The sequence below is a fragment of the Cynocephalus volans genome, chromosome 11 (genome assembly GCF_027409185.1).
Source record: "Cynocephalus volans isolate mCynVol1 chromosome 11, mCynVol1.pri, whole genome shotgun sequence".
Lineage (NCBI taxonomy): Eukaryota > Metazoa > Chordata > Mammalia > Dermoptera > Cynocephalidae > Cynocephalus > Cynocephalus volans.
The window spans coordinates 40,314,244-40,322,148 of NC_084470.1; the positions used below are offsets into that span (position 1 = coordinate 40,314,244).

The following is a 7,905-nucleotide window of genomic DNA, read 5'->3' on the forward strand; positions in this document are numbered from 1 at the left end:
TCACTTTTTCATGTTATTAACTTGAAAACAAGCCTTGAACTGAGAGAAAATATTAGCAAAACACTTTTCTGGTAAAGGAATTGTATTCAGGATACTTAAAGAACTCTCAAAACTAAATAATAAGGAAACAACCCAGTAAAAATGGGCAAAAGGGCAGCGCCCCACCCACCCATGGTTCCTCAGCCCCGGCCGGGAGGCCAGATGGGGAACCTGGGGCGGGGGCCCCCCTGGATGATGGCAGTGACTGGCCAGGCAATAAGGAGGGCACCGGCAGCAGTGAGGGGCCTGGGAGAGATGGGGGCCTGGAGGCAGAGGGCGTCTGGAGCCCAGACCTGGAGCAGAGCTTCCAGGAGGCCCTGGCCATCTACCCGCCCTGCGGCCATCAGAAAATCACCCTGCCCCTCGGATGAAGGTGAGATGTAAGGTGGGAATGAACTGATTGCCCGCTACATCAAGCTGAGAACAGGGAAGATCCGAACTCGCAAACAGGCCTCTAGTCACATCCAGGTTTGGGCTCGAAGGAAATCGAGGGAAATCCAGTCCAAGTTGAAGTCCTTGAATGTGAATCAGGTTTCCAAGGAGAAGGCTTTCCAGAGTATTGCTACCATGTCCTCAGCCCAGCTCATCTCAGCATCTTCCTTGGAGGCCAGACTGGATCCTGCCGGTCCTCAGGCCTCTGAGCTTTTCCAGTTTTGGTGAGGGGGCTCTGAGCCCCCTGGAATGAATGTTCATAGTGAAGCCATTCTCCCAGACACCGTTCTCCTTGTCACTGACTCCCCCATCCACTGACCTCCCAGAGCCACCCCTGCTCCCACCTGCCCCATCACCCCCAGCCTGGCAGGCCCTGGGCACTGCCCAGTTGCAGCTGGTGGAGTTCTCAGCCTTTCTGGAACTGCCGGATGCAGTTGACTCCTACCAGCGGCACCTGTTTGTTCATACACATCAGCCAGCACTGCCCTAATCCTGGAGCACCCCCCACCTCGAAAGTATGGATGTCTGGCAGATCTACGACAAATTCCCTGAGAAAAAGGGCAGTCCATGGGAGCTGTAAGATCGCGGGCCCTGCACGCTTTTTTCCTGGTCACGTTCTGGGCAGACTTGAACTGGGGCCCAAGTGGCGAGGAGGTGGGGACAGCAGTAGCAGTGGTGGCTTCCACAGAGTAAACAGCCAGAACGACAGCCTGGAGCACATGACCCTCACCTGTTCCTCTAAGCTCTGCTCCTTTGGCAAGCAGAGGATGGAGAAGGTGGAGGAGGGGGAGAAGGTGTCTGTTGCACGACAGGAGGTTTGTGTACCACCTGCTGCACTTGCCCACATGAGAGTACTTGGTAAATTTCTTGCACAAGCTGCAGTAGCTCCCCAAGCAATACATGCAGTATTCTGGAGAATGTCACCATCCTCCTGATGGTGACAAACAGAGACACCCAGGATTTGCTGATCTGCACTACCTGTGTCTCTGAGATCTCCACCATTGAGCTTGGGGCCCAGCATCACATTTACTGCCTGGTCAGGGACTGAAGGGGGACCCCAAAACTGGCTCACCCCAGAACTCTCTACTCCCAGGAAGGACGCTCTAGCTTACCTCATACTTCTTACTGGGAGTGGGGGAGAGAGGAAAAGGGGTTGAACTCACAAGCCTAAGCAACTGGAGCTGTCCCCTATTAGAAGGATCCCCAAAACTTGGTTGGTGAGATGAATGGCTGGGACTGAGTTAAGGATAGTAGGATCTCACAGAGGATGTCTGAAAGGACTTATCACTCCAGACCATCAGAGATTGGAGACAGGAGTCAGACAACCCCCATGTACAGCACTGGCTTCTCTGCCTCTGACATCCCCTCCTCCACCCCCCACTCCCATGTTTTGGAAGGCCCTCCCTACACATTGGCTTCTACCCCTTCCTGTTTTCCAGTTGCCTCTACCCCACGCCCATCACCCCATGTGATCTGTGGTATCACAAATTGAAGATCAACCCTTTCTGTGTAGCAGCAGAGCCAGGTGGATCCTGGACATACTTTTTCTTTTAATAATAATGAAATATTTATTTTTTAAAAAATTGGGCAAAGGATTTGAACAAATACTTTACCCAAACATATGTATGGATGGTAAATAAGCACATGAAAAGATGCTGAACATAATTATTAGCAAAATGCTAATTAAAACTACAATGAGATACCACTACATACTACAGGTACCACTATTAGAATGGCTAAAATTTATTTTTAAAATTTGGCAATGGAATTCTCATAACTTACTAATATTATAAAAGAGTACGTCATTTTCTTATAAAATTAGAGATATATTTGCCTTATAACTGAGTAATCCCCCCCACACAAATACCTGTACACGAGTGTCTATATAGTATTTGTTCATTTTTGCCAAAAAAACTAAAAACAAGCCAAATGTCCTTTAACTAGCGGGTGAGGAAACAAGCCATGGTTTATCCACTTAATGAAATGATATCCAGCAATAAAAAGTAGTGACGTAGTGACACGTGAAATAACATGGATAAATCTCAAAAGCATTGCGCTAAAAGAAGCAAGACTAAGAACACTACATTCTGTATGATTGCATTTATATGACATTCTTGAAAGGGCAAAGATCCAGAGAAAGAATATAAATCAGTGATTGCTAGGGGGCTGGGAGTGTGGGGAGTGATTGACTACATACATCGTGAGAGACTTTCGTAGTGATGGACATATTCAACATATTGATAGTGGATATGTGACTGTGTTTGTCAAAGCTGGGAAATGTACATCTAAAAAGATGAATTTGATTGTAAGTAAATAATACCTCAAGAAAACTGACCTTAAAAACAAAGCATAATGAAATTACCATCCTAGGTAATTTCCAGCACCAATTTTTACCATCACCAAACAATTGATCTCCAGCTTGAATGCCATACTGCTATCTTAACCAATGGGTTAGATATCAAAATTGGCCAAAGGCAAGATGATTCAAGTGAGATTTAATCATCTCACTTCCCTATGATGAAGTAGTAGACAGATCACTCTTCATTATGGAAGAAGTAATATAGTACCAATAAGCTGTGAGTAGTGGGGACAGAATAAGATGCTGGGTCTTGAAGTCTGGTCTTGGATGATGAGCCACCAGAAAAGTAATGGTTGGACAAATCAAACTGTATCAAAATGCTGCCCGTGTTGGCCCTTCTGAACATACTTTATAGAATCATAAAATGGTGCATTAACGGAAACGGGCTGATTTCATAGGGTATTCCCCAGCAATAAAACTGCAATTTATGTTGATGGAAAATTTTTCTCACAGTTAGCTTCACTACACCAATCTAGACAGGAAATCCCTTTTGGCAAGAGCTCTAAGTTCATATGAGGTCAAAATGTTTGATGACACATTCTGTGGAGAATTTCAGAATTGGGGATTCCTTATTATATAATAAACAATAACCCCTTGAAGTTCTATATAAAGCTTCTTTCAAAGTTCTAAGTGTCTTATATTTATTTTTCTTAGTGTCTAAAACATCATCTGCTTCAGATGAGGAAAGCAATGGACACGTTACCATTGACCACATGTAAAAGTTAACCCGGGATGAGGCGAGTTCTTAATTGTTCCTAAAACCCAGTTAAAGAAAATGACCACATTTCGAAGGAAGGATTATGGAGGCTTGATTTTGTTGCAAAACCTCTAGTAAAGATCAGCCTCATGTACATGGGAGGGGTCAACAGAAAACAACCCTTTGTCACCTAAAGCCATTTGTTTTTGAACAGCCTCATTAATTTTATCTTCTGAAAAGGACTTGGCCATCAAATTTATATCAAACACCAGAAGGCTGTCTTTTGGTTTTGAAAGGTGTCTGAGTCACTTAAGAATCACAGGGTTCTGTGCTTGGGAAGAGCTTCTTTGGTGTTGAAAGGTGTCTGAGTCACTTAGGGTATGTAGAAAGATGGCTCCCTGCCAGCACGTGGGTTATCTAACATCTGAGCAGCCCAAAGTTCATGTTGGCTGTTTGCATTAATCACCATAATTTGACTAACAAGCCTGAAGTGACAGCTCAGCATCAGTGTGGCACTAGGGCCATACACTGAACAAAGACAAGAGAAAGGGAAAGTGGTACTGCAGAAATCCCCCATTTCCCTCCATGGCAGTTGAGAATTTCCAAAATGTCAGTAAAATCATCAACAAATCAAGCAGAAAGAGTCAGTGAGGGGGTAGCCTGGGTGGGAAGAAGACAAGTGGAAGAAATCCAGGTTTTTACTTCTTCCTACAAGGCTTAGCCAGTTGCCTTCTGACTTTTGGCTGTGGCTCACGGTGCAAACATGCCTAGACCCCAGGCCACCTTGGTTCCTTTGCCACACTATTTGAGAACCCAGCTTGTGTACTTTTGATTTCAAATAATCAGATTTTGTCATTCTCTGTTCAGAAAATATAACCCTCCTATCTCCAAGACATGGGTAAGAAAATATATATATATATATTTTTTTTTTTTTACTATTTCATCAAAATAAGAATGAACATTTTTTTCTAACATGGAAACTGAGGGTAAAGCAACACCCCTTACCAATACCCTCTCCCCTACCACCACACACTTCCAAAGACATAGAAAATGACTATTGAGAACAGATTACTTGTTTTCTTATTTTTAAGTAATTCAGGTAAAGGATTGATTGACAATTCCTGGATGGGAGACTTTTTTCAGCTCAACCTTGTCTCTTTGAGTTTGCTTGAAGTACATTACCTGGACAAGTATGGCTGTACCTCTCAATGAAGCATGACTTCTTTGATTCTTTCGAATAGTCAGTTTGACCTACTGGTCATGTGACAACACCCCTCCCTCCAATCGAGTAACATCTGCAAAATTTTCTCCCTTTTCCTGAACTGAGTTTCACAGAATATTAGTTCCACAGGATGTCATTTTTGTATTTAAAAAAAAAAGTTTTGGGGGGTGAGATGAGATGAGCAAATTTGTTTGTTAGAACCTTTTTTAAACAAATAAGAAGCAGGGCTCCCCAGAACTTTTTATAGGTTTGCGTGCCTTGTGAATCTCCACAAGCAAATACGGCTTAGAGAGTTTCCCAAACTTATTTGACAAAGGAGCCCTTCTAATTCTCTCACCCGCAACACCTGTTGTTCCATAGAACACAGTTTGGGAATTTCTGTCAACCTTTTAATTTCCTTTCCCAACAACAGGAGAGACTACTTCCATTTCTTTTCTTTTTTTTTTTTTTTTTTTTTTTTTGTGACCAGTAAGGGGATCGTAAGCCTTGGCTTGGTGTCGCCCGCACCGCGCTCAGCCAGTGAGCGCACAGGCCATCCCTATATAGGATCTGAACCCGCGGTGGGAGCGCCGCACTCTCCCGGGTGAGCCATGGGGTCGGCCCAGACTACTTCCATTTCTAAAAACCCAACACTGTGTCTCATCCTTTGGTCAGGATCCCACCTTCAGCTCCTAACTCATTTGCTGAATGGCATGATGGACACATCCTGGGTTTAATTCCTCCTGCCCTGCCTGAGTTCACCATCATCTGCATTTTTCCAGGTGCTGGAGATACATCTTTTACAAAAGAGTAGATTTTCACAATTGGATTTCTGACAGTTATACTTTATGATTATTTCGCACATATAGTTAACACCAAAAAAATGTACTCTCCATTGCCCCAAATTAATTCATAGCACAGAGGCATAAAATATTATCTTCTCACCAGATAGTGAGCTTTCTTCCTTCTGCTTTTAATCTGTGCCTTTTTTTCCCCACATCTATTTGATTCCTTTTATTTTTATTTATTTATTTTTTTAATTTTATTTTGTCGATATACATTGTGGTTGATTATTGTTGCCCCTTACCAAAACCTCCCTCCCTCCTCCCTCTCCCCCTCCCCCAACCGATGTCCCCTCTGTTTGCTTGTCGTATAAACTTCAAGTAATTGTAGTTGTTATATCTTCTTCCCGCCCACCCCCGGTTTTGTGTGTGTGTGTGTGTGTGTGTGTGTGTGTGTGTGTGTGTGTGTGTGTGTGAATTTATATATTAATTTTTAGCTCCCAAAAATAAGTGAGAACATGTGGTATTTCTCTTTCTGTGCCTGACTTGTTTCACTTAATATAATTCTCTCAAGGTCCATCCATGTTGTTGCAAATGGCAGTATTTCATTCGTTTTTATAGCTGAGTAGTATTCCATTGTGTAGATGTACCACATTTTCCATATCCACTCATCTGATGATGGGCATTTGGGCTGGTTCCAACTCTTGGCTATTGTAAAGAGTGCTGCGATGAACACTGGGGAACAGGTATACCTTCGACTTGATGCTTTCCATTCCTCTGGGTATATTCCCAACAGTGGGATAGCTGGGTCGTATGGTAGATCTATCTGCAATTGTTTGAGGAACCTCCATACCATTTTCCATAGAGGCTGCACCTTTTTAATCTGCTTCAAATCTGTAACACACCATTGAAGATGCTGAATATGTGGTACAATAGTAGATATACGTGTACTTTTTTTCCAGCCATAGCCAGTCTTTTTTTAAAATACAAAATAAAGGCTGATTTAAAAGAAAAACAGGTTCTCTTCACAACTATGAATCTGCCTTATGTTATCTTTTGATTTCTGAAAACAGGGAAACAGTGATATACTCCTCTTTAAATGCTAATTGAACCTTATTTCAGTTTTCTTTAAAAAGTAGGAATGAATTATATTTGAAGAACTATTTATTTTGATTAAGTCAAAAGATTCTGTACATATTTTACTGTGTGTGTGTATAAATGTGGGTTCTTACATTTGGGAGAAAACAAAGATTGCTGAGGGCGGGAGGAAGTGTCTCCTGTTTTCACAGAGATCTCAGTGCTTGAGTCATCCCTGTCATTTTCAGACTCAACTGCCCAAAGTTGAGTCACAGAGGTGAGGTGAAGTGGGGGTTAAACTGAGTTTTTAAATCAGTTCAAAAACTTTAATAGGTGGTTGTCTATGACAGTCGCCCTTTGCAGGCTTTCGCATATATTAATATCTCATATACTTTTTCTGGTTCCTTTCCATCCTCTCCAGATAGGAATGTTTTAGGCTCTGTTCATTTCCCAAAAATGCCCTCTCCTCTTGGAGATGATGTGGTTACTAGTAAAACAAATCCGGATATATGAATTTGAATAGCTTAACAACAGTATATCCTGAGGTTCTCAGTATAAAACAGCAGTCGGCTTATTAAAACTCTTGGAATGAGGATCAACCATTCTTTATCCTTACAACTTTTAGAGTCATTGTGAGAAGTGAGCTGGTGTATGTAAAATAATTGAATAGCACCTAGCACAGAGTAAGTGTATTCTCACTAAATGTAAATAGTAAATGTCAGCTACTACTGCTACTATTACTACTTCTACTACTACTAATGCTATCAGTGTCTCATTCAGGCTCAGAGTATTTCCTTGAAAGTCATGCTTCGAAATAAGTAAAGTGTGTTTTATACATTTGCTTCTCAAAGTGTGGTCCGTGTGGTCTGCAGACCAGCAGCAGCAGTATCACCAGGTAACTTGTCAGAAATGCAGAATCTTAAGTCCCATCCCAGATCTACAGAATTACACCCTGCATTTTAACAAAATCCACAGGTGATTCATAGGCACATGAACACCCAGACAGCAGCATATTCTGGTTCATGGGATTTGCCTCATACACCACATACAGCTGATCAATTTTCAAAGATTCCAAACTAGAACACAGCAAAAGAAATTTGCTGTCTTAAATTGTGAGGGACACGTCTGACACACAGAGGTCTGCTTAATGTTCTGTATTCTTAGGACACTGTCCTCACTGAGAAGAGAAAACTGAAAAATGGAAGATGATATTACCACTAGTGCTTACTAACAATTAGAAATTTCATCCTGTATATTTCTTTGGCACCTCAAATGTAACATTTCCAAAACCGAACTCATAGACTCTGTCTTATGTTGG

General features: G+C 42.2%; 1 pseudogene; it reads left to right on the plus strand.

Moving 5' to 3' along the window:
* The window catches only part of LOC134390061 (transcriptional enhancer factor TEF-4-like), a 109,005-nt pseudogene extending 107,486 nt beyond the window's left edge, over positions 1 to 1,519 (plus strand).
* The last annotated feature ends 6,386 nt before the right edge of the window (positions 1,520 to 7,905 follow it).